This window comes from Ahaetulla prasina, chromosome 2 (genome assembly GCF_028640845.1).
Source record: "Ahaetulla prasina isolate Xishuangbanna chromosome 2, ASM2864084v1, whole genome shotgun sequence".
NCBI lineage: Eukaryota > Metazoa > Chordata > Lepidosauria > Squamata > Colubridae > Ahaetulla > Ahaetulla prasina.
Window position 1 is genome coordinate 21,360,050 of NC_080540.1, and position 26,726 is coordinate 21,386,775.

At 42.5% G+C, this 26,726-nt stretch overlaps 1 protein-coding gene across 1 annotated transcript in view; it reads left to right on the forward strand.

The window, feature by feature from the left end:
* PLXNB1 (plexin B1) overlaps window positions 1–26,726 on the forward strand; it is a 175,224-nt gene that overhangs the window by 55,972 nt on the left and 92,526 nt on the right. The gene's annotated exons all lie outside the window — the stretch shown is intronic.

Genomic DNA, 26,726 nt, shown 5'->3' on the forward strand with positions numbered 1-26,726 from the left:
GTTTACCTATTTGTTTAATGCGTGACCTTTGAATAACCTAATATTTTCTCCGGAAAAAAAATTAATAAAACATATTGCCCTTTGGGGATCTTCCTGTAGGTACATCCTATGCATGTAATTCACATGGTTTTGGATGGGATTCCTAGGCAATTTGCCATTCAGGCCTTCCCATAATTCTCAGTCGTATTGTTTTCCAAGCTAATGATCCCTCATAACCTTTAAGAAGTTTGTTGGAGGAGATGTTCCAGCAAAAAAGGATGATGATGATTAAACTTCTGTCTCATTCATTCATTCATTCATTCATTCATTCATTCATTCATTCATTCATTCATTCATCTATCTTTCTTAGTCAATTCAAGTTGGTGAACTCACCTAATAGTCCTGCCTTCTATTTTCCCCATGACAATTAGTTTTTATTTCATTTTTTTAAAAATTAATTAAAATAAGCAGCTTATAGGATTACTTTGAAGTCATGCATTCATTCATCCCCCACCCCCCATGTTATATCCAAGGTATAGCTTGGTACCAGTTTGAAAGAATGAGGGGGGAAACTAAGGCCTCTGGGGGCTGCGTGTTAAGCTGACCCAGACTAACCTACCTTTATCAACGTCATAACAGATTATGTGCTGTTAACCATTTTACTTTACACATAGGCTGGATTTTCCCTGCTGTCACCTCCTCCTATTCCTTCCATAATCTCATACAAGAAAAATGGGCTTCGGCAATTAAAACTAAATTAATTAAAATCATGGTGATACTTTCCTTTTTGTTATGTACTATCCTCCCTTTCAGAATCAAGAGTATCACTAGCTAGCTAGAAGACTTGAAAATAAAATTACTTTTTGATATTGATTATGTGCCATCAATTCACTGTCAACTCTCAGAGACCACATACATTAGATAGCAATAGCACTTAGACCTATATACCATTTCACAATGCTTTACAGCCCTCTCTGAGTGGTTTGCAGAGCCAGCATATTGCCCCCAACAATCTGGGTCCTTATTTTACTTGTAAGGATGGAAGGCTTGAGCTGGTCAGGATTGAATCAATCAAACTCCTGGCAGTGAGCAGAGTTTGCCTACAATACTGCATTCTAACTTCTATGCCCCCATGGGTTTTATAGATAAAGATAGATATTCTATTTTATATACCGTGTTTTCCTGAAAATAAGACATCCTCTGAAATAAGCTCAATCGGGCTTTGGAGCACATGTGCTAAAATAAGCCCCCCCCCCAAAATAAGCAATGGGTGGAAACTGATCAAAGAAAGAAGCAATTAGAACTAAGGAGAAATTTCCTGACAGTTAGAACAATTAATAAGTGGAACGACTTGCCTTCAGAAGTTGTGAATGCTCCAACACTGGAAATTTTTAAGAAAATGTTGGATAACCATCTGACTGAGATGGTGTAGGGTTTCCTGCCTGGGCAGGGGGTTGGACTAGAAGGCCTCCAAGGTCCCTTCCAACTCTGATGTTATGTTATGTTATGTTAAGCCCTCCCCCAATAAGCCCCCTCCCCGAAAATAAGCTCTCTCTGAAAATATTTACCTGCATGTGCAGCTGATCCCCACCATTTCCTCTGGTTAGGGTTAGGGAGACAGAGCTGGAAATCAGGTTAGACGGCAAGAGGAGCCCTGTCTTGCTCCATGCACACCAAAATAATAAGACCTCCCCGAAAATAAGGCCAAGCGCTTATTTCAGGGTTCAAACAAATATAAGTCAGGGTCTTATTTTCGGGAAAACATGGTAGGTAGGTAGATAGATAGATAGATAGATAGATAGATAGATAGATAGATAGATAGATAGATAGATAGATAGATAGATAGATAGATAGATAGATAGATAGATAGATAGATAGATAGATGGATATTCTCCAGAATGATCTGTCTTTTAGGTCCTCCAGCGTGTCCATCACCACTGTAACTGACCAAAAGTGCTGTTGCCTCTTGAAAAAGCACCTTTGGGACAACCATGACCTGGATGACCAAGAATCTCCATAGACACTCTAACTGAGTTCATCCACTTTGCTGCTGGTTATCCTCTTCTTCTCTTTCCTTCCGCTTTTGCCAACATTAGAAACTTCTCCAGAGACCTGAGCCTATGTAGAATGTGTCCAAAATAGGATAATTTGATCCTGGTTATTTGTTCCTTGAGTGAGAACTGTGGGTTGATTATTCTTTGATAGGACAGATGATATTCCTTAACTTCTCATGTTAGTCTGTAGAGGCTCACCAAGTTGTAAGGAAGGCATACTCTCCTATGAAACAGTCTCTACCCGTGTACTTGCCAGACTCAGCCTTAACTTAAATGGCAGATAGGGCTTTCATGTGGTTCCCATTCATTGCTGTGTTTTTTACGGTGGTCAAGAACAGATTGCATATGAGTTCTAACTTCTAAGTGATCTCATCAGTGGTGGATTGCTACCAGCTCGCCCTGGTTCGGGAGAACTGGTAGTGGTGGCGGGAAGCTCCACCCACTCGCCCAGGCATACGCAGAAGCGTCGCGAGTGCAAGCGCACGAGTGCCCACAAGCAAACCGGTAGCAACGGGTTTTGAAACCTGCCCCTGGACCTCATGCGGCCTGGACAGGGACACCCAAAGGGCCAGATGTGGCCCGGGGACCATAAAATGCCCAGGTCTGGTCAAGAAGCTGTATCTAGCTCAGCACAATATGCCTAGGATTTATTACTATTATTCAGCTGCACTGTCCCATTGATTCCCAGAGGGAATTCATAGGGTCCTTTCAGTTGGGGGAGACCAAATGGCAGCTGGCCAAGCCAGCTTAGAATCAGTCACTCTTCCCTGATAGATGTTTTGGGCCTAATTCAGCACACAGGTCGCTTCTGATCTAATTTATGAATGATCTGCTTTGTTGGTCCCAGAGAAAGACCAACTAAAGCTGGTAAAGAGGTGAATGAAGTCCAGAATTCTGGTTTTTTTTTTAAATAGAAGTAATAGACACCAACAGAGGTTTTTCAGTATAAACCCATTCATCTTGTATTCCTGAGCATTTGGCACTGAGAAGGATATTGGCTTCGATCCTAGAGGAGGTGTGTAGCTATCATGAGTACTGACAGTTTTTTGTCTATTACTTTTTCTAATCCCCTTTTAAAACTGCCCAGGCTTCTGTGGTTTGACATGTCCCAAGTGGAAAGCTTCTTCTTGCCTGTTCAGAATGTCTCATAATTCAGTTTCACTTGATAAGAAATGGAGAGAAGCTTGCCTGCCACAGGTTAAACATGAGCCAGCGCATACATAATGCAGTTGCTTAAAAGGCATATGTTATCTTAGGGCTTATGATCATCTGCATAGAGTCTAACTAATGGAAATTAATGGTTCTACTCTATTCTGTCCTGCTCAGATCCTGTTTGGAACATTATGTCCAAATTTGGGCACTGCAGTTGCTCAACTGTCAAAGATACCCTGTTGTGGAGTTTTTCAACCGTGCCCTCTTTAAGTTGTGTGAAATTGGCTGGGGAATTCTGGGAGTTGAAATCCACACATCTTAAAGATGCCAAGGTTGTAAAACAATGCTCTAGTGCAGAGTTTTTCAAACCTGGCAGCATTAAGACTTGTGGACTTCAACTCTCAGAATTCTCCAGCCAGCTATGCTCCTAGACTTCTTCAAACTTGACAGTTTTAAGACAGAATTCTGGGAGTTGAAGTCCACAAGTCTTAAAGCTGCCAAGTTTGGGGACCCCCTGCTCTAGTGGTTCTGTCCAGAGCAAGGGTTAGATCAGATGACCTCTGGCGTCTCTCTGTCAACTCTTATGATTCTGGTACTCTATATTAGGGGTCTCCAACCTTGGCAATTTTAAGCCTGGAGGACTTCTACTCCCAGCATAGCTGACTGGGGGAATTCTGGGAGAATTCTGAGAGAATTCTGTCTCTTATGATTTATGATGATTATGATCATGATTTTATATCTTTTATATACACCGAGAGCGTTTGCACCAAAGACAAATTCCTTGTGTGTCCAATGACACTTGGCCAGTAAAGAATACTATTCTATTAAAACTTTCAGTAAAGATTATATTAAAAAAGATACTTAGTGATAGTCATAGGATACTAAATAAGCAACCAAAATCATACTAGGAAACTAAATAAAACAATATAAATCGTAAGATACAAGTAACAAGGTTATACTCATAAGTAGAAAAGGAGATAGGTAATAGGAAGGATGAGAATAATAATAGTAATACAGTCTTAGTAAATAGTTTGACAGTTGTGGGAATTAGTTGTTTAGCAGAGTGATGGCATTCAGGAAAAAACTGTTCTTGTGTCTAGTTGTTCTGGTGTACAGTGCCCTATAGCATCGTTTTGAGGGTAGGAGTTGAAACAGTTTATATCCAGGATCTGAGAGGTCTGTAAATATTTTCACAGCCCTCTTTTTGACTCGTGCAGTATACAAGTCCTCAATTGAAGGCAGGTTGGTAGCAATTATTTTTTCTGCAGTTCTAATTATCCTCTGAAGTCTGTGTCTGTCTTGTTGGGTTGAAAAGCCAAACCAGACAGTTATAGAGGTGCAGATGACAGACTCAATAATTCCTCTGTAGAACTGTATCGGCAGCTCCTTGGGATGTAACAATTATTAATAGCAAATAGAATAGAATAGAATAGAATAGAATAGAATAGAATAGAATAGAATAGAATAGAATAGAATAGAATAGAATAGAATTTTTTTATTGGTCAAGTGTGAGGAATTTGTCTTGGTGCATATGCTCTCAGTAAAAGAAAAGATACCTTCAGCAAGGTACAACACTTACAACACTTAATGATAGTCATAGGGTACAAATTTAACACTTAATGATACAACACTTAATGATAGTCATAGGGTACAATTAAGCAATCAGGAAACAATATCAGTATAAATCAGTATAAATCGTATTAACAGCAATAATCATAAATGCAAACTAAAATGGAACATTTCTTAAAAGTTCCTCCTCACTTTCCTATAGAAAACAGCTTCTCTTCATAGCCCTGGCTTGACATTTCAATAAACTAGCTATCATAACCCTCAGATCCCTCCAGATGTGTTGCTGTCATTTTACATCTCATCAAGGCACAGGAGGGGACGGTCCGGAGGCTATCTGGCCGCTTAAACGTTCTTTGCTATTTTTTGTCACTGACCAACTGGGAGAGAGAAGAAACTGCTATTAGCATCGGGAAAGCAGGAGCCTTCTTCAGAATTGCCACATAGGAAGAAACAATGATCCTGCCTGATTTGAGATCCCAGGAAGATATGAAATAAAAGCTTTCCTCGCCCTCTTCATTGGTTCTGATTTCCTTCTAGGCTGGAGACAGTTCTTTCTGAAGTCCCTTGGCCTTCTTTCTTGGAGACGCACTTTCCTCCTAAATCCTGGTTCTCCTAGATCAGTTCTGGGCATTTTATGGCCCCTGGACCATATCTGGCCCTTTGAGTGTCCCTGCCCAATGTGCATGACCTCAATTGGCAATTAGAAATCAAAAGTGTATGCCACGAATTCGATACAGCTGCATTGCTCTTATTTTGAAGGTGCTTGCTGATTCTCCCCCCCCCAATTTATGTATATGTGTGTGCATGCATGCCTTTGCACCTTCGCAGCCCTTTTGGTTTGGCCCCTCCATCCCAATTTGTCATGTGGCCCCTTGGGAAAATTAATTGCCCACTGCAGTCCTACGCTGATTCTGAAAGTGATATATATATATATATATATATATATATATATATTTGTTTTCTGAGGTTTTCACGGGTGTTTGTATATAGGTCTTTGGTTGTTCGGGTTTTCTCCCGTGTAAAATTGGAAGTGTCTTGGCGACGTTTCGACGAAGTCTCATTCGTCATCTTCAGGCTTCAGCTTCGTGCTTCTGGGAGCAATGTGTGATCGCAGCTGTTTCTTCCTTTTAACTGCTAGTGGGGGTTTGAACTGATTGGGTGGGAGCTTGGCTGTGCTCTGATTGGATGGGGTTTTTTCTGTGCTCTGATTGGCTGGGGTTGTGTCCTGTGTTGGTGGGGGCTTGGTTGTGCTCAGTCTAGTCTGTGCTGCAGGGGGATTTGAGCTGGTGAGCTGCATAGCTGTTGTTTGGCTTTGTGGTCGTGCTACATCTTCATAGTGGGTGTCAGTCTGCTGCATGAATGGATTGGAGGGGTTTGAAATGGCTAATGTTGCAGCTGCGGTCTGGCTTCTGGTCCTTGGTCGTGCTTCATGATCAGTGTGGGTTTGGGTCTGCTTTCTGGGTGGATGTGCGGTGGTGACATCCTGTGTGGACCTTGTGAGTGTGGGTCTGGTGTCATTCCTCGTGTTAGGGACTCGTTTGTCAATAAGGGCGGGTTTCAAATGGCTGGTAGGCGGGAGGTGTCATCTCGTTTGTTCATGCTGTGTGGGCGTTTTTCTATCTCAATGGCTTCTCTGATTATTCTGTTTTTAAAGTGTTCAGTTTTGGCGATAGTTCTGGTCTTTTTAAAGTCAATATCATGTCCTGTGACTTTAAAGTGTTGGACCAGGGAAGAAGTTGGTTCCTCTTTTTTGAATGAGTTCTTGTGTTCTTCAATGCGTGCACTTATTCTTCTGTTGGTTTGTCCAATGTATGTGGTGGGGCAGGCGGTGCATGGGATTTCATATACTCCTTGATTTTCTAACTCAATCCATTCATGCAGCAGACTGACACCCACTATGAAGATGTAGCACGACCACAAAGCCAAACAACAGCTATGCAGCTCACCAGCTCAAATCCCCCTGCAGCACAGACTAGACTGAGCACAACCAAGCCCCCACCAACACAGGACACACCCCCATCCAATCAGAGCACAGAAAAAACCCCATCCAATCAGAGCACAGCCAAGCTCCCACCCAATCAGTTCAAACCCCACTAGCAGTTAAAGGAAGAAACAGCTGCGATCACATTGCTCCCAGAAGCCTGAAGATGACGAATGAGACTTCGTCGAAACATCGCCAAGACACTTCCAATTTTACGCGGGAGAAAACCCGAATAACCAAAGACCTATATATATATATATATATATATATTTGTTTTCTGAGGTTTTCACGGGTGTTTGTATATAGGTCTTTGGTTGTTCGGGTTTTCTCCCGTGTAAGATTGGAAGTGTCTTGGCAACGTTTCTCAGTCTCATTCATCATCTTCAGGCTTCAGCTTCGTGCTTCTGGGAGCAATGTGTGATCGCAGCTGTTTCTTCCTTTTAACTGCTAGTGGGGTTTGAACTGATTGGGTGGGAGCTTGGCTGTGCTCTGATTGGATGGGGTTTTCTGTGCTCTGATTGGCTGGGGTGTGTCCTGTGTTGGTGGGGGCTTGGTTGTGCTCAGATTAGTCTGAGTTGCAGGGGATTTGAGCTGGTGAGCTGCACTGCTGCTGTTTGGCTTTGTGGTCGGGCTACATCTTCGTAGTGGGTGTCAGTCTGCTGCATGTATGGATTGGAGGGGTTTGAAATGGCTAATGTTGCAGCTGCGGTCTGGCTTCTGGTCCTTGATCGTGCTTCCTGATCAGTGTGGGTTTGGGTCTGCTTTCTGGCTGGATGTGTGGTGGTGACATCCTGTGTGGACCTCGTGAGTGTGGGTCTGGTGTCATTCTCGTGTTAAGGACTCGTTTGTCAATAAGGGTGGGTTTCAAATGGCTGGTAGGCGGAGGTATCATCTTGTTTGTTCATGCTGTGTGGGCGTTTTTCTATCTCGATGGCTTCTCTGATTATTCTGTTGTTAAAGTGTTCAGTTTTGGCAATAGTTCTGGTCTTTTTAAAGTCAATATCATGTCCTGTGGCTTTAAGGTGTTGGACCAGGGAAGAAGTTGGTTCCTCTTTTTTGATTGAGTTCTTGTGTTCTTCAATGCGTGCACTTATTCTTCTGTTGGTTTGTCCGATGTATGTGGTGGGGCAGGTGGTGCATGGGATTTCATATACTCCTTGATTTTCTAACTCAATTTTGTCTTTGGGGTTTCTTTCCCTGCAACTCAGACTAATCTGAGCACAACCAAGCCCCCACCCAAACAGGACACACCCCATCCAATCAGAGCACAAAAACCTCCAGCCAATCAGAGCACAGCCAAGCTCCCACCCAATCAGTTCAAACCCCACTAGCAGTTAAAGGAAGAAACAGCTGCAATCACACATTGCTCCCAGAAGCACGAGCTGAAGCCTGAAGATGACGACGAGACTGCCGCCAAGACACTTCCAATTTTATGCGGAGAAAACCCGAACAACCAAAGACCTATATATATATATATATATATATATATATGCAGGTCTTTGGTTGTTCGGGTTTTCTCCGTGTAAAATTGGAAGTGTCTTGGCGACGTTCGACAAGTCTCATTCATCATCTTCAGGCTTCAGCTTCGTGCTTCTGGGAGCAATATGTGATTGCAGCTGTTTCTTCCTTTTAACTGCTAGTGGGGTTTGAACTGATTGGGTGGGAGCTTGGCTGTGCTCTGATTGGATGGGGGTTTTTTTGTGCTCTGATTGGCTGGGGGTGTGTCCTGTTTGGGTGGGGGCTTGGTTGTGCTCAGATTAGTCTGAGTTGCAGGGGGATTTGAGCTGGTGAGCTGCACTGCTGCTGTTTGGCTTCGTGTTCGTGGTCGTGCTACATCTTCGTAGTGGGTGTCAGTCTGCTGCATGTATGGATTGGAGGGGTTTGAAATGGCTAATGTTGCAGCTGCGGTCTGGCTTCTGGTCCTTGGTCGTGCTTCCTGATCAGTGTGGGTTTGGGGCTGCTTTCTGGGTGGATGTGTGGTGGTGACAACCTGTGTGGACCTCGTGAGTGTGGGTCTGGTGTCATTTCTCGTGTTAAGGACTCGTTTGTCAATAAGGGTGGGTTTCCAAATGGCTGGTAGGCGGGAGGTATCATCTTGTTTGTTCATGCTGTGTGGGCGTTTTTCTATCTCGATGGCTTCTCTGATTATTCTGTTGTTAAAGTGTTCAGTTTTGGCAATAGTTCTGGTCTTTTTAAAGTCAATATCATGTCCTGTGGCTTTAAGGTGTTGGACCAGGGAAGAAGTTGGTTCCTCTTTTTTGATTGAGTTCTTGTGTTCTTCAATGCGTGCACTTATTCTTCTGTTGGTTTGTCCGATGTATGTGGTGGGGCAGGTGGTGCATGGGATTTCATATACTCCTTGATTTTCTAACTCAATTTTGTCTTTGGGGTTTCTTTCCCTGCAACTCAGACTAATCTGAGCACAACCAAGCCCCCACCCAAACAGGACACACCCCCAGCCAATCAGAGCACAAAAAAACCTCCAGCCAATCAGAGCACAGCCAAGCTCCCACCCAATCAGTTCAAACCCCCACTAGCAGTTAAAAAGGAAGAAACAGCTGCAATCACACATTGCTCCCAGAAGCACAAGCTGAAGCCTGAAGATGACGAATGAGACTTATCGAAACGTCGCCAAGACACTTCCAATTTTATGCGGAGAAAACCGAACAACCAAAGACCTATATATATATATATATATATATATGCAGGTCTTTGGTTGTTCGGGTTTTCTCCGTGTAAAATTGGAAGTGTCTTGGCGACGTTCGACAAGTCTCATTCATCATCTTCAGGCTTCAGCTTCTGGGAGCAATATGTGATTGCAGCTGTTTCTTCCTTTTAACTGCTAGTGGGGTTTGAACTGATTGGGTGGGAGCTTGGCTGTGCTCTGATTGGATGGGGGTTTTTTTGTGCTCTGATTGGCTGGGGGTGTGTCCTGTTTGGGTGGGGGCTTGGTTGTGCTCAGATTAGTCTGAGTTGCAGGGGGATTTGAGCTGGTGAGCTGCACTGCTGCTGTTTGGCTTCGTGTTCGTGGTCGTGCTACATCTTCGTAGTGGGTGTCAGTCTGCTGCATGTATGGATTGGAGGGGTTTGAAATGGCTAATGTTGCAGCTGCGGTCTGGCTTCTGGTCCTTGGTCGTGCTTCCTGATCAGTGTGGGTTTGGGGCTGCTTTCTGGGTGGATGTGTGGTGGTGACAACCTGTGTGGACCTCGTGAGTGTGGGTCTGGTGTCATTTCTCGTGTTAAGGACTCGTTTGTCAATAAGGGTGGGTTTCCAAATGGCTGGTAGGCGGGAGGTATCATCTTGTTTGTTCATGCTGTGTGGGCGTTTTTCTATCTCGATGGCTTCTCTGATTATTCTGTTGTTAAAGTGTTCAGTTTTGGCAATAGTTCTGGTCTTTTAAAGTCAATATCATGTCCTGTGGCTTTAAGGTGGTGGACCGGGGAAGAAGTTGGTTCCTCTTTTTTGATTGAGTTCTTGTGTTCTTCAATGCGTGCACTTATTCTTCTGTTGGTTTGTCCGATGTATGTGGTGGGGCAGGTGGTGCATGGGATTTCATATACTCCTTGATTTTCTAACTCAATTTTGTCTTTGGGGTTTCTTTCCCTGCAACTCAGACTAATCTGAGCACAACCAAGCCCCCACCCAAACAGGACACACCCCCAGCCAATCAGAGCACAAAAAAACCTCCAGCCAATCAGAGCACAGCCAAGCTCCCACCCAATCAGTTCAAACCCCCACTAGCAGTTAAAAAGGAAGAAACAGCTGCAATCACACATTGCTCCCAGAAGCACGAAGCTGAAGCCTGAAGATGACGAATGAGACTTCGTCGAAACGTCGCCAAGACACTTCCAATTTTATGCGGGAGAAAACCCGAATAACCAACGACCTATATATATATATATATATATTCCAATATTCAGCTGTACAGTATATGGAGGAAGCTCATTCACAAGGCATGTCTTTCAATTGACTCGGGTAGGTACCGCCTTCACTGTGACACTTTTTGCACATCACAGACAACATTTAATTTTGTAATTGCTGTTGTAGCAGTACTAAACAGAAATGCGTAGCATCGTAATTAACTTTGCTGCACAAGAGAATAATAGGTAATTTAAACTGCGTGGGTTGTTTTATTTTTCCTGCTATAAATTGAACCTCTAAATTGTTATTTCAAATGCCCTAATCATATGCTTCAGAAATAATTAACTCTCTTCCTGTCTCAATACACATAAACACTTTTGGTAGTCACAGAAACATAAATATTTGTGGAGGGAGATGTTTGCAACTAGAATATGATTTGCGCCATATTATTATAAAGCATCTATTTGGAGCCGTAAAAATATTTCCAAAGTCTTGCTACTGATGATGTTATCTTCTCTTTGTGGCGTCCTCCAGGTGTGTGGACAAAATGCCTGAAATCATTGCAGTGTCCATTTTGGCTGGACTACAACTGCATTAGGAGAGCACCCAGACCGGGCGCTCCCTTTAGATCAGGAGTGTCCAACTCAAGGCCCGCAGGCCAGACCTGGCTCTCAGGGTGCTTAGATCTGGCCCACAGGGCCGCCCTGGAAATAGCAAAGAATCGGCCCGCAGTGCCTCTGCCAGTGAAAACAGAGCACGCGGCCTTCCCAAGCTTCATTTTCGTTGCCAGAGGGTTGCAGGAGACCATCCCAGCCAAAAACGCAGGCTCAGGAGCCTGTTTTCGCTGGCAGAGCACTCAGGCCGCCATAGGTACCCCCTGCACGAGTGATGGCAAGCTGCCCCCCCTCTCCCTTTGGTCAAACACAACCCTGATGCCGCTCTCAATGAAATCGAGTTTGACACCCCTGCTTCAGATTGATGGTTTTGTGAGGGAAATTGTTCCAATTATCTGGAAGATACCGGGTCATCCTAAAACACATTTATTTATTTATTTATTTATTTATTTATTTATTTTTCGTATTTTTATACCGCTATAAAATTCGTTATTTTATATCGTATTTTTATAGGGACTCAGGGCGGTTTACAGGCAGATAAAAAATACATATAAATACAAAATAAAACATCAATTAAAAACGTATTCCAAATAGCCGAATAATTAAAAATAACAGTATACATAATAAAACCCATTAAAAGCAAAACATAAGCAGAGTTTTGATAAGTCACACTAAAGATCCATTCTCAGGAGGCCTTTGGGAAGCTGAGGAGGGAGAACCGGGCAGTATCCTTTGTTGTTGTTTCTCCTGTCTATAATTATTCTTCTGTGCCTCTAACACCTAGATAAACTCTTGGAGGCTAAATATAAGAGGAGCTATTGCAGCCATGGTAGTGCTTTTTGAGGGAGGTCATGCTCACCCATGGCTACTGCTGCATGTTATGGCAATGAGCTGGAAAAAATTAAATTGGGTGGATCCAGCTTTTCTTCCTTCATCTGTCCTAGGCGGAACATTTTAAATGGAAAAGGCTGAGTGGCTTCAGGGGTCAACTGATTTCCAATTCTGAGGGCAAATGCATAAGTGAATGCACACACACACCCCTTCACAGCCCTATTCTTCCTGGTTTCTTTGTCCTATATAAGCATAGTATATAAGTGTATATATATATATATATATATATATATATATATATATATATATATATATATATTTGTTTTCTGAGGTTTTCACGGGTGTTTGTATATAGGTCTTTGGTTGTTGGGTTTTCTCCCGTGTAAAATTGGAAGTGTCTTGGCGGCGTTTGACGAAGTCTCATTCGTCATCTTCAGGCTTCAGCTCAAGCTGAAGCCTGAAGATGACGAATGAGACTTCGTCGAAACGTCGCCAAGACACTTCCAATTTTACACGGGAGAAAACCCGAACAACCAAAGATATATATATATATATATATAAGTATATAAGCATAGTACACAAAATTATCTGCTACAATGTCCTACCTGTGGATAACTACTTCAGCTTCAATCGCAATAATACACAAGCAAACAATAGATACAAACTCAAGATAAACCACTCCAAACTCGACTGCAGAAAATAGGACTTCAGCAACAGAGTGGTCAATGCCTGGAATACACTACCTGACTCTGGTTACTTCCCCAAACCCCCAAAACTTTAACCTTAGACTGTCTACTGTTGACCTCACCCCATTCCTAAGAGGTCTGTAAGGGGCGTGCATAAGCACTAATCAAGGAGAGAAGTAACTTAGAACTAAGGAGGAATTTCCTGACAGTTAGAACAATTAATCAGTGGAACAACTTGCCTGCAGAAGTTGTGAATGCTCCAACACTGGAAATTTTTAAGAAAATGGATAACCATTTGTTTGAAATGGTGTAGGGTTTCCTGTCTGGGCAGGGGGTTGGACTAGAAGACCTCCAAGGTCCCTTCCAAATCTGTTGTTGTTGTTGTTGTTATTTATTATTATTATTATTATTATTATTATTATTATTATTATTATTATTATTATTATTATTATTATTATTATTATTATTATTATTATTATTCGTACCCATTTCCTGTGTTTATATCCATGTGTATACTTATTCCTGTTATCTCATGCATGTTTGACAAACTAAAAAAATAAAATAAATAAATATATTCAAAAAGGCTCAAGCACATCCAGTTCAAAGCGTCAGGTAGTTGGGAATGAGAAAAAACTGCCCTGGTCTTGGGAGACAGAGCAGAAGAAAATAGGATAAAAGAAGGAAAAAAACCCGACTTTCTTGCCATTCTGGTTCTTCCTGGCAACCGAAGAGTTAAAACTTCCTCTTTTGCCACTTCTCTGATTTAAGCATCTTCCTGTTCACCTACCCCACCCCCAACCCCAATTTTGCAGCTGCTTGGCCAGCCTCCAGATTCCCAAGCACGGCTTTCCATCAAATATCCATCCTGCTTTTAGGAGAGAGGTGAGGGGTGAGAGGGAGGATTTTTAGAAAACTGCAGCCAGCCAAAACTCATCAGAGGAGGGAGGAGGAAGAATAGAACAGGAAGTGCCAACCTATTTATTAGAAAGCATCACGTTGAAAATCCTCATCCCTGAGCATTTACTGTGATTGCTGTTCACACCTAGCACCAACTCAAAATTTACAAAGGATAGTTAAACAGCCCAGTTATAACGCTGAGTTTTACTGTGCTTCCCCGCAACTTGCATGAAGTTAATCCTAGAGTTACAACCATTAATTTAGGGACCATTCAAAGTCCTGCAACAATACTGAAAAAAGTGACATGCCCGTTTTTTTGACACGACCATTGCATGATCAAAATTTGGACGCTTGGCAGCTGGCATATGTATTTATGATGACTGTAGTGTCCCGGCCTCATGTGATCAATCACCTTTTGTAACCTTCTGAGAAGCAATGGGAAAGCCCGATTCACTTAATAACCATTTTACTAACTTAATACCTGCAGTGATTCACTTAACAATTATGGCAAGGAAGTTCATAAAATGGGGCAAAATTCACTTAAGAGCCATTTGGACTACCTGTGTTATACTTACAGCTGTGGTTGCCTCAGGGCATGTGGGGTTTTTTTGGGGAGGGAGGGAGGGAGGGAGGGGGAGAGAGAGAGAGAGAGAGAGAGAGAGCGCAACATAGTTGTTTGGGAAGAACTGGCTGCTTAACAGCTTTTTATAAATAAGAAGGGTGATAAATTTTATGATTTCACCTCTGGCTAATTTCATTAGATTGACAAGGATTTCAAATTCTCTGTTGTTTAACAGCAGAAGTGAGAAAACCTTATTTCTTCCCTACACAAAACTCCTAAACTGAAAGAGGGAAGATTTTACGTGGTCATTTGGGCCTTTTTGAGTGTAAGAAATAAGAGATCAGTTTATTTCAGGTGCAAAAGAAAAACTAAACTGTCTCGGAGGAAACAAATTCTCTGAATTGGTTCAGAGATCTGTTTAGCTCTAAATAGGTGTCCTTTTCCAGCTGACCCTAGTTGATGGATTTAAGATTCTTGACCAAAAAAAAAAAAAAGATAATCAGGTCCCAATTATTCTTATGCTTGTATTTTCCTTTATTCCAAGTGTGGAATGTAACAAGTGAGGCCAGAAACAAGGTGGGTGCATCTTGTGACTCACAGAGCAGGTTGATGTACAAACACTGCAGGTTGATGAAGGACATAAGGAGGAGATCTGATGGCCTGCAGATCAGAGGAATGTTAAAAGTCCTGACTACCCGAACTGGTTTAAACCTGACATACTTTGCTCTAGACATCTGATCTGTCAACCATGAGCTACGGTAAATGGAGTTATTAAGGGAAGGAGCGCACACACACAGTAGCACCCTGACTGGAAAACCAACATCCTCTTCAATTCTTCAATAAAGGATGTATTTCCAAGGGTGTGTGTGTGTGATGACAACATGTTTTATTTGTTTAGGGCAGAAAACTACAGAAAGAGGAATCAGCTCTATCTGGATGGAAAGCAGGAATTTAGGTCTTTAGATTTGCTACAGTAATGGAGCACTAAATTAGGAGAGCGTTTGAGATGAACAACTGGAGAAGAGAAAATTGAGTTATGACATACCATTCTAAAAGGTATCAACTATGGATAGTTCTTGATTTACTCACGTTCATTTAGTGGCCATTCGAAGTTACAATGGCACGGAAAAAAAATGACATGTTTTTCACACTTAGGATCGTTGCAGCATCCCTGTGGTCACATGATCAAAATTTGGACACTTGGCAACTGGCGTGTATTTATGGCGGTTACGGGGGTCATGCGATCCCCTTTTGTGACCTTCTGACTAGCAAAGTCAATGGGGAAGCCAGATTCACTTAATGACCATGTTATTAACTTAGTTAACTAACTGCAGTTAACTAACTTAACAACTGTGGCAAGAAAGGTCATAAAATGGGGCAAGCTTCACTTAACAACTGTCTTGCTTAGCAAAGGAAATGTTGGGCACAATTGCAGTTGTAAGTCATGGACTACCTGATAATTTAAACACCCCGTGTGGGGGAGGGAACAGGACTGATCTACACAGTGGTGGAATTCAATTTTTTTTACTACCGGTTCTGTGGGTGTGGCGTGGCTTGGTGGACGTGACAGGGGAAGGATACTGCAAAATCCACATTCCCTCCCTACTCCTGGGGGAAGGATATTGCAAAATTTCCATTCCTACCCCACTCTGGGGCCAGCCAGAGGTGGTATTTGCAGGTTCTCCGAACTACTCAAAATTTCCCTTACCGGTTCTTCAGAACCTGCTGAATAGCACCCCTGGATCTACAGGGGAGGGTAATAAAAAACAAAACCTAAAAAGAGAGCAATAAATGTAAAAAATAAAAGGGCAAGATGTTGATTAGATGGTGGTCACCATCTTGACTGCTGATCTTTAGATTTTCTTTGCAGTAAAACATATTCCTTTATTCTCACTAACAATTGAATATCCACTGGATTAAAAACACCGAGGGCCAGATGCTGTGAGTAGTACCATTAAGGGTGAATGCTATTAGAATGTCTTTATTGAAATGAAATGTGCGGTATCAAAATAAATCACATGGCTGAATGAAAAAAAAAGAGCTGTGGGAAGAACCATCCTATCTCCACAGCATTGGCTTCTTAGCAATATACGATTCCAGCTACATAAATATGCTGTAGGGAACATGGACTTACCCAGTGGTTTGAGAACTTAACCTTTAGCCTTTAATTTAAGGGAGGATTTTTAAAAATCTCTGTGTGGTCATCTCCACATTCTGTCTCTTAGTTTTATTGCCAGAGGCAATTTTTAGCTTGGCTGGTTCTTGACAGTGGTCATTCTCTCTTCTTTTTTAGGCAAAAGTCTATTTTTTCCTCTCCTCAACTTTGCAGTCAGTTCTTCTGTACAGGTTAGTTCTGGAAGCCATTTCTTCAGGCAGTTCCCAAGCCAGCTTTGGTTTCTATTTTCAATATTTAGGGGACAGCTAAAAACATCAGACATTAGACAAAAGTATAGCTTGGCCAGTTCCTTTGCAAAACCATTGGCCTGGATTCCTGATGATCTGAACGAACTTCAGCAAACAAGAATGTGTTTCAGATGAGGGTTTGGGGTGATAGGGAACAAAAGTATAGGTAGTCCTTGACGTACGACCCTAATTGGAAGCAGGATTTTAGAATAGAATAGAATAGAATTTATTGGCCAAGTGTGATTGGACACACAACGAATTTGTTTTGGTGCATACGCTCTCAGTGTACATAAAAGAAAAAGAAAAGAAAATACCTTCATCAAAGGTACAACATTTATTTATTTATTATTTATTTTTTATTAATTAAACTTTTATACCGCCCTTCTCCCGAAGGACTCAGGGCGGTGTACAGCCAAGATAAAAAGCAATAAGTATACAAAGTTAAAAATCAATTTAAAATACCTATTCAATAGTGGCCGAATTAAAACCGTCAAATTGACCAACCTAAAATACCCCATATAAAATTACAGAAAATTTAAAAATTTAAAATTTAGAAATTTAAAAAATCTAAAAAATCAGTCCAGTCCCGCTTGGATGAATAAATAAGTTTTTAATTCCCGACGAAAGGTCCGAAGGTCAGATATTTGGCGCAAACCGGGGGGAAGGTCGTTCCAGAGAGTAGGAGCTCCAACAGAGAAGGCCCTTCCCCTGGGGGCCGCCAGCCGGCATTGCTTGGCGGACGGCACCCTGAGAAGACCCTCTCTGTGAGAGCGTACGGGTCGATGGGAGGCATAAGGTAATAGCAGGCGGTCCCGTAAGTACCTGGGCCCTAAGCCATGGAGCGCTTTAAAGGTGGTAACAGAACCTTGAAGCGCACCCGAAAGACCACAGGTAGCCAGTGCAGACTGCGCAGGAGTGGTGTTACCCGGGAGCAACGTGGTGCTCCCTCAATCACCCGCGCAGCTGCATTCTGGACTAGCTGAAGTCTCCGGGTGCACCTCAGGGGTAGCCCCATGTAGAGAGCATTGCAATAATCCAGGCGAGAAGTGACGAGAGCATGAGTGACCGTGCATAAGGCATCCCGGTCCAGAAAGGGGCGCAACTGGCGAACCAGGCGAACCTGGTAAAAAGCTCTCCTGGAGACGGCCGCCACATGGTCTTCAAACGACAGCCGTCCATCCAGGAGAACGCCCAAGTTGCGCACCCTTTCCGTCGGGGCCAATGACTCACCCCCAACAGTCAGCTGTGGTTGCAGCTGACTGTACCGAGATGCCGGCATCCACAGCCACTCCGTCTTGGATGGATTGAGTCTGAGTCTGTTTCTCCCCATCCAGACCCGTACGGCCTCCAAACAACGGGACAGCACTTCGACAGCTTCGCTGTTTACAACACAAATGATGGTCATAGGTTGCAATTTAACCCTTAATGATAGCAACAAAAAGTTACAGTCATACAGTCATAAGTGGAAAGAGATTGGTGATGAAAACGATGAGAAGATTAATAGTAGTGTAGATTTAGTAAATAGTTTAACAGTGTTGAGGGAATTTATTTGTTTAGCAGAGTGATGGCCTTCGGGAAAACGCTGTTCTTGTGTCTAGTTGTTCTGGTGTGCAATGCTCTGTAGCGTCATTTTGATAGTAGGAGTTGAAACAGTTTATGTTCTGGATGTGAGGGATCTGTAAATATTTTCACGGCCCTCTTCTTGATTCGTGCAGTATACAGGTCCTCAATGGAAGGCAGGTTGGTAGCAATTATTTTTTCTGCAGTTCTAAATATCCTCTGAAGTCTGTGTCTTTCTTGTTGGGTTGCAGAACCAAACCAGACAGTTATAGAGGTGCAAATGACAGACTCAATAATTCCTCTGTAGAATTGGATCAGCAGCTCCTTGGGCAGTTTGAGCTTTCAGAGTTGGCGCAGAAAGAACAGTCTTTGCTGTCCTTTTTTGATGACGTTTTTGATGTTAATTGTCCATTTTAGATCTTGCGATATGATAGAACCTAGAAATTTGAAGGTTTCTACTGTTGATACTGTCTTGTCACTGATTAATACTGTCATTAAGCAAATCATCACATGACCGGACTCGATTTTACAGGGATTTTTACTATGGTTGGGAAGCAAATCATGTGGTATTAAGCATATCTGGCTTCCAGAGCGTAATTTCACGATGCTGCAACCAGTCAAATCCAAGCAGGTGAGCAAGTGTCCAAATTGTGATCATGTGTGACTAGAGGGGTGGGTGGGTACAATGGTTGGAGGACAGGTCATAATACTTGGAGGACAGGTCATAAATCACTTTTTGAGAGGGGGGGGGCAGCCTTTGAACCATCAAGAATTACCACTATGTGTACCTGAGTTGATTTGCATGTGACATAAAAAATATTAAAAAAGAAAAAAAATGCGTGCTTAAAACATGTTTTCTTTTTCTAAGAAAACACAGTCTTGCAGGACCTACAGCTCATGGAGGTTTCTGCCTCTTTCTGCCTTTTGCTTTTAAAGACTATTTGCAGGAATGCTTTTAGAAAAAAAAAATAGCTTTCAGGGCAATGGTTAGCAGGAAATGGTCACAAAGAAGACAGGGCTGTTCGTTTTCCTTTCCCCACACCACAGTTTTATGGTCTGGATCAGAACCCAGCAAAATGACCAGTATCATTTGCATGGTGGACAAAGCTTCTGTCATCTGCATGAAAAACCACAACGTGTTTTCAAAACTTCAGAGATGCGCCCCAGTTCCAAAAGATTACAGATCTTTGTTGCAAGACTTTCCGTAGTTAAGAACAGATTTCATGTGAAATACTGGGCAACACCATAGCTGAACGCCCCAAGTAAACTGTGAGAGGGATCTTGGAGACCTAGTGGACAGCCATTAAAATATGAGTCAGCAGTGTGCAGCAGCTGCCAAAAAAGCCAACACAGTTCTAGGCTGCATAAACAGAAGGATAGAATCAAGATCACATGAAGTGTTAATGCCACTTTATAATGCCTTGGTAAGGTATTATTTGGAATACTTCATCCAGTTTTGGTCGCCACGATGTAAATGAGATGTGGAGACTCTAGAAAGAGTGCAGAGAAGAGCAGCAAAGATTTATTTTATTTATTTATTTATTTTGTCACAACATCATACAAAAAGATTATATAGTATATAAACATATATATGAGTAAATGTTAGGAGGTATAAGCATATATATATATATATATAGGAAGAAGAAAAGAAAAACAATAGGACAGGAACGGTAGGCACGTTTGTGCGCTTATGCACGCCCCTTATGGTCCTCTTAGGAATGGGGTGAGGTCCATAGTTGAAAGTTTTTGGTTAAAGCTTTTAGGATTATGGGAAGAGACCACAGAGTCAGGTAAAGTATTCCAAGCACTGATGATTCTGTTACAAAAGTCATATTTTCTGCAATCTAGATTAAAGCGGTTAACATTAAGTTTAAATCTATTGGTTGCCCTTGTATTATTGCAATTAAAGCTGAAGTAGTCTTTAATGAACAAACAAAGAGCAAAAAACATATGAAGAATGGTTGCTGGAACTGGGTATGTCTAGTTTAATGAAAAGAAGGACTAGGGGAGACATGATAGCAGTTTTCCAATATCTCAGAGGCTGCCACAAAGAAGAGGGAGTCAAGCTATTCTCCAAAGCACCTGAGGGCAGGACAAGAAGCAATAGAAGGAAACTAATCAAGAAAAGAAGCAACTTAGAACTAAGGAGAAATTTCCTGACAGTTAGAACAATCAATCAGTAGAACAACTTGCATTCAGAAGTTGTGAATGCTCCAATACTGGAAGTTTTTAAGAAGATATTGGATAACCATTTGTCTGAAGTGGTGTAGGGTTTCCTGCCTAAGCAGGGGGTTGGACTAGCAGACCTCCAAGGTCCCTTCCAACTCTGTTATTCTGTTATAATGTGCTCCCTTTCACAAAAGACGATGTCTGTTTTCTATAAGCCTATCCTCTTGGACCTAGAGGGCATCCTGTCTCTTTAAATTTAGCTCCTAGGATTTCTGGCCAGCTCCAGGAAACTTTTTATGCAGAGCTAGATAGTGGAAGTACTGGACAGGCCCAATAAATCAAGCCTGGCTTACTCATTTGTTTAACTGCTGTAGTCCAACGAGACTCTTTTCTTCGTTGATTTTCATGATAAAACATAACATCCTGCATATTTACATTTGCACATTGTTTGGATATGGAAAATAGAAGCAAAGGCTTTGAGATAAGAAAACCAAGTTTGAAATGCAGTCTCACGATGCAGATAGCTGGCAAATAAGCAGCGGAGTCCTTCAACAAAAATAATGACAAAGGATACAGATGATAGCAAGAGTCAGAGGAAAGCTTATAACTGCGCTGGTGGGAAGTGGCAGAACGGTTAGCTAGATGGGTGAGTTTTCACCTCTGATCTGCTACTAAAGCAGGCTGGGTCACAAGAAATTATGGGAATGGTGATCCCAAACATCTGGAATTGCCTAGTATTGGACTAGGGATGTGGCTGGGTTCAAAATGATTTGGGGAGGAAACGTAATATTTTTTTTGGTTTTTGCAGGTGCCTGGCCTTTGAGTGTTGCTGTTAAGACTTCAAATAAACAAGCTGGCTTAGGTCAGCTTCTAATTAAATTTGGTCCTTGAAATACAGAGTGTCTTACTTAGATAAATCATGCTAATGACACCATATGCATTCACCAGTGCTCTAGCAGACCTGAAAAGATGTTAGGCAGCTACTTCATCTTAGCCTCTTTAACTGTCTTATTATCTCTTTAATGTTGTGGTCCGCCAGCAACTTGAGCTGAGGAAGAGCATGGGCCAGTCCTGGAGGCTGGGGAAGGCCCGGATGAGAGTTCTGTGTAGAGGTGGGGCCAGGGCCATCGGGGAGTAATATGCGGACTCCAGAGCCTCCAGAGGATGACAGTAGTGAGGCAGAGGAACAGGAGGAGCCTGTTCCTAATGCACGCCTGAGAAGAGCTGCCAGAAGGCAAGAGCAGCTAAAGCAAAGAGGACAACTCCGGAATAGGGCCAAGAGATGATTGGCCCCTTCCATAAGGCTTAAAAGACCAGCAACAGCATTTGGGCTCTTTGCCGGAAAATGACGTTGATAGCTTTGTCTTGTTGCATTTATTTTGTATCGGTGTCTTTTCAACTTTTGCCAAGAAAAGACTTTGGCAGTTTGCCTAATTAGACCAAGGTTGGTGATAGGACTGAGGAATTGTGTTGGGAAGAATTTGCTTTGATTTAGTTTGGACGACGCTGAGAATGAGTTAATTCTCAGCTATTCTAATAGAGTTTGTTTGTTTTTACACTGACTGAGTTTCTTACTACCTGCTAGGGCCTGGGTCAAATACTTCATTGGTTTTGGGGTTGTGGTAAGGAAGGAGACAGAATAGGGGTGTCAAACTCAATTTCATTGAGGGCCACATCAGGGTTGTGTTTGACCTAGGAGGCGGGGGTTGGGCGTGGCCAGCTCCACGTCACTTATGTGATCAAATGACACTTTTGCTAGTAGTTTGTTTTGCTCGTGCGGGCACGAGCTCCGTTTTTGCTGGCAGAGCCCCGCAGGAGGCCGTGCAGCTGAAAATGGAATCCAGGAGGACCACACGTGGTCCTCTCGAGCTCCGTTTTTTATGACAGAGGCTCTGTAGGCTGGTCCTTTGCTGTTTCCAGGGCAACCCCGTGGGCCAGATCTAAGCACCCCATGGGCCGGATCTGGGCCCCGGGCCTTGAGTTTGACACCCCTGGGATAGAAGAAGCAGTAGGAAAACTTGGAAGGGTGTTAAATGGAGGATAATAACTGAACTCCATTTCCATCAAATCCCAGAGGGCCGGCAGAGCAACTCCACAGCCGAAACCCTGTCTAGACTACATCTTGACTGTCCGGGTCAAGGAACAATTCTGAAAGAGGTATGTTTTGAGTGTTTGCGCTAATGCTATTGACACTGAAGACTTGTGATGGGATGTAATGAGGAGCTGGATCCCCAGGAGAGAAGGGGTGCATTCCAGAAACATAAGGGGGAAACTCAGATGTTATGTGTGAGAGAAAGAGGGTGAAGACAGCCCCTCCCTAATAGTTCACACTTCACAGTATATTATAGATACAGATAATAGAGTTCTCAGTCTGACAGGATAGGAGGTAAACAATAAAGACATCAGCTCGGAAGAATCACCTCATGTCATTCTTGGTTTTGGGCCTGATAAGACTTTTGATACTCTAGTTCAACCTTTGCAAACTTTAAGATGTGTGGACATTAACTCCCATGGCTGGCCGGGGAATTCTGGGAGTTGAAGTCCACAAGTCTTAAAGTTGCCAAGGTTGGACGTCCCTGCTCTGGCTGATTCTCAGCCCTTGGCTAAAACTTGGGGAGGCAAACAAGCCCCCTCATCCTTAAGTGATGGCTAGGAAACCTTTAGCAACTCTTTTATCAGGGCTGATAAAATCCTCCCAGCTCACATCTTGTCCTTATAGGAGTGGTAATGAACTCTTATTTGCAATCTGAAAGTGATGAGGACAAATGTAGAAAAAATGGGTTTGAGGAATAACCAGCAAATGGTAACAGTGTGGGATAGAGCTCAGGCTGGGTTCGAATCACTGCAGCGTCAACGTCGAAGAAGAATGGAGCTTGTAACAGGACTTTAACAGGAGGAAGCAATATGCTTTCCATTGCAAATTAGTCCATCTTCTTTCAGATTCTGCCCAGGGTTGTGATTTATAAATCCTGTCTCCCAGACACAATGGAAGTCTGTTACCCAGAGCCAGATACAAAGTGGTGATTCAGGGAGAGATATCGGCCCTTGCCTACTGCACTTTGTGTGAGTTGACGTACTACCTAGCCTGCTGGGCAGGCGCCTTTGCGCAGGTCTGCAAAGGGCTTGGCTGATAGAATAAACCTGTGTCTCTTCCAGCTAGAACTTCACATTCACAACAGGTGCTGGTGAGATGACAGAGATAGGCAATGCTCCAGAATTGATGATTTTTCAGTTCGTGCAGCCTAAGCCACTTGATGGACAGGTTGCTTGGAGGAGCGAAGCCAAGCTCATGCATTTTGGACCTGCGCCCATCTTGGCTGGCTATGAGTAGTGGAAATGATAAATCCTTATTTAAACGAGTGCTGTGTTCTAAAAAAGCTGATTGTCAGAGACTTTATTAAAGTCCCCTCGGTTCATTTTACCTGAGATATCAGCTTCTTGTGATCTTTTTTTTCCTGAGTAAAGTTCACGAGTGGGTGTTGGCATCACATGTCCGAGTTTTTCTTGGATTAATCTAATTATTTGAACCCACCATAAGATGAATTCAGATCTACAGGTAGTCCTCAGCTTACAACTGTTCATTTAGCGACTGTTCTAAGTTACAATGCTTTGGGGGGAAAAAAAGGTTATGACCAGTGGTGGAATTCAAATTTGTTTACTACCGGTTCTGTGGGCGTGGTTTGGTAGGCGTGGCAGGGGAAGGATACTGCCAAATCTCCATTCCCATCCCACTCAGGGGCCAGCCAGAGGTGAAATTTGCCGGTTCTCTGAACTCAAAATTTCTGCAACCGGTACTCCAGAACCTGTCAGAACCTGCTGAATAGCACCCCTGGTTATGACTGGTCCTTGCACTTATCAACCATAATGAAACAAACAAAATGTTAAAAAGCTATGATGCGCCAACTCAGTAAGCTCAAACTGCCCAAGGAGCTGCTGATCCAGTTCTACAGAGGAATTATTGAGTCTGTCATTTGCACCTCTATAACTGTCTGGTTCGGTTCTGCAACCCAACAAGAAAGACACAGACTTCAGAGGATAATTAGAACTGCAGAAAAAATAATTGCTACCAACCTGCCTTCCATTGAGGACCTGTATACTGCACGAATCAAGAAGAGGGCCGTGAAAATATTTGCAGATCCCTCGCATCCTGGACATAAACTGTTTCAACTCCTACCCTCAAAACGACGCTATAGAGCACTGCACACCAGAACAACTAGACACAAGAACAGTTTTTTCCCGAAGGCCATCACTCTGCTAAACAAATAATTCCCTCAACACTGTCAGACTATTTACTGAATCTGCACTACTATTAATCGTTTCATAGTTCCCATCACCAATCTCTTTCCACTTATGACTGTATGACTATAACTTGTTGCTGGCAATCCTTATGATTTATATTGATATATTGACCATCAATTGTGTTGTAAATGTTGTACCTTGATGAACGTATCTTTTCTTTTATGCACACTGAGAGCATATGCACCAAGACAAATTCCTTGTGTGTCCAATCACACTTGGCCAATAAAAAAATTCTATTCTATTCTATTATGTAATTACTTACCAAGCACTTCTAAATTATATTAAAGTAATCAAAATATCTTTACAACCCCCCCAAGGCATGTCACAACTTTTGAGCACCCCTAATGTTTGGCAATCGAATGTTGGACAAATTTGACACGCCCTACCATTGCAGCATCCCCACAGTCATGTGATCAAAAAATGGTTGCTTGGCAACCAGCGTGTGTTTAAAATGATTGCAGCGTTCCCAGGGTCATGTGACTGCCATCGTTTGTGACCTTCCCAGTTGGCTTTCAACAAGAAAACTCAGTGGAGAAAGCCGGATTCACTTAACGACCATGTGATCTACTTAACAGCTGCAGTGATTCACTTAGCAATGGCCAAAAAAACCCACATATAATTGGGCCTGCCTCACTTAACAACTACTTTGCTTCGTAATGGAAATTTTGGTCTCAGTTTTGGTTGTAAGTCAAGGACGACTTCTATTACTATTTTAATAAAGCTCTGCTTGCCGACAGCACCTTCCTTTTCCATGCAGCCATTTCTTCCTGGCTTTTCCAGCTGCTGTGTTTTCTGCTGATTGGCAGCTGCCATTGTTCTATAATCTTTGTGGATGAACCAGCGATGACCTCTGCATTAGGGTCAAAGATAGTGTGGGAAGGGGGTGTGAAGGCAGCCGGCATCTGGAAAAGCAAAAGAAAAGACACCGGGATTTGTCGGGTGGGAAGAATGACTAAAAGGAAAAAAAGACCAGTGTACAGAGGAGGCAACCACCAATCGGTGCCTGTAATGGCTTCTGGTTTGGTGTCCTGGCGATAACAATGGGAAGGAAAGCAGAGTTCGGCTTTAATGGCTGCAGTCCAAACAGAGCACCGACCGACCGTTTCCTTTGCTAACCCTGTTCAGTCCAGGTTGGATTTTCTGAAGCTGGCTTAAGCAACAGCCAGGAGGACCCCCAGAAACAAGCAGCTTATACTGCAGTGCAAAACTGCCGTAGATTATTCCAGCACAGTCTAATAAAGGGCAGAATCCACATAATTCGGAAAAGATAGAAGATAAGTGGCTGACTGTTCTGCAATTTAAGAGGCCACATACAGTAACTTAGCGCTTTGATCGGTTGTCCTGGCTTCTGGTTCGTTCTGGAATACAGTTCATCATGCTGGCTCTTCATTATGAAACTGAGAACCATTTTTATAGAATAACAGAGTTGGAAGGGACCTTGGAGGTCTTCTAGTCCAACCCCCTGCCTAGCTAGGAAACCCTACACCACTTCAGATAAATGGTTATTTAATATTCTTCTTAAAAACTTCTGGAGGCAAGTTGTTCCACTGATTAATTGTTCTAACTGTCAGAAAATTTCTCTTTAGTTCTAGGTTGCTTCTCTTCTTGAACTCTTAAAGCGTTTGTAATCGAAATAGTTAAAGGCCTCTTCCCATACATATCTGCTCCAGGAATTTTCAAATCCTGGAACATCTTTGGGTAAAGAGATCTTTACCATGCTTTCACTCAGCAATGAAAACAATTTTTGTTAAGGTTTTGTTTCTGATACTGTCTCCTGATTGCATTCTGATGAATGCGTTGGCTTCTGATTTATTTATTTCATTCCCAGATACCTCTCTCTTAGATTTACTTTTTAAAATTTTATTCTTAGACACATTATATTACATTTTATTACATTAATTAATTTATGCTTTTATATGCAATCCAGGGAACATGAACAATTGCCATGATGCTGAATACAAGTACATTATATTTTTAAATAGTTTTGTCTAATGATTGTACATTGTCTCCTTCACTTAACGGTTGGGAAGTGTTTACAAATATGCAGATGATGATAGTAATGATGGAAAATTACTATTTCGAACATCAGCCAAGGGGGGAAAAAACCT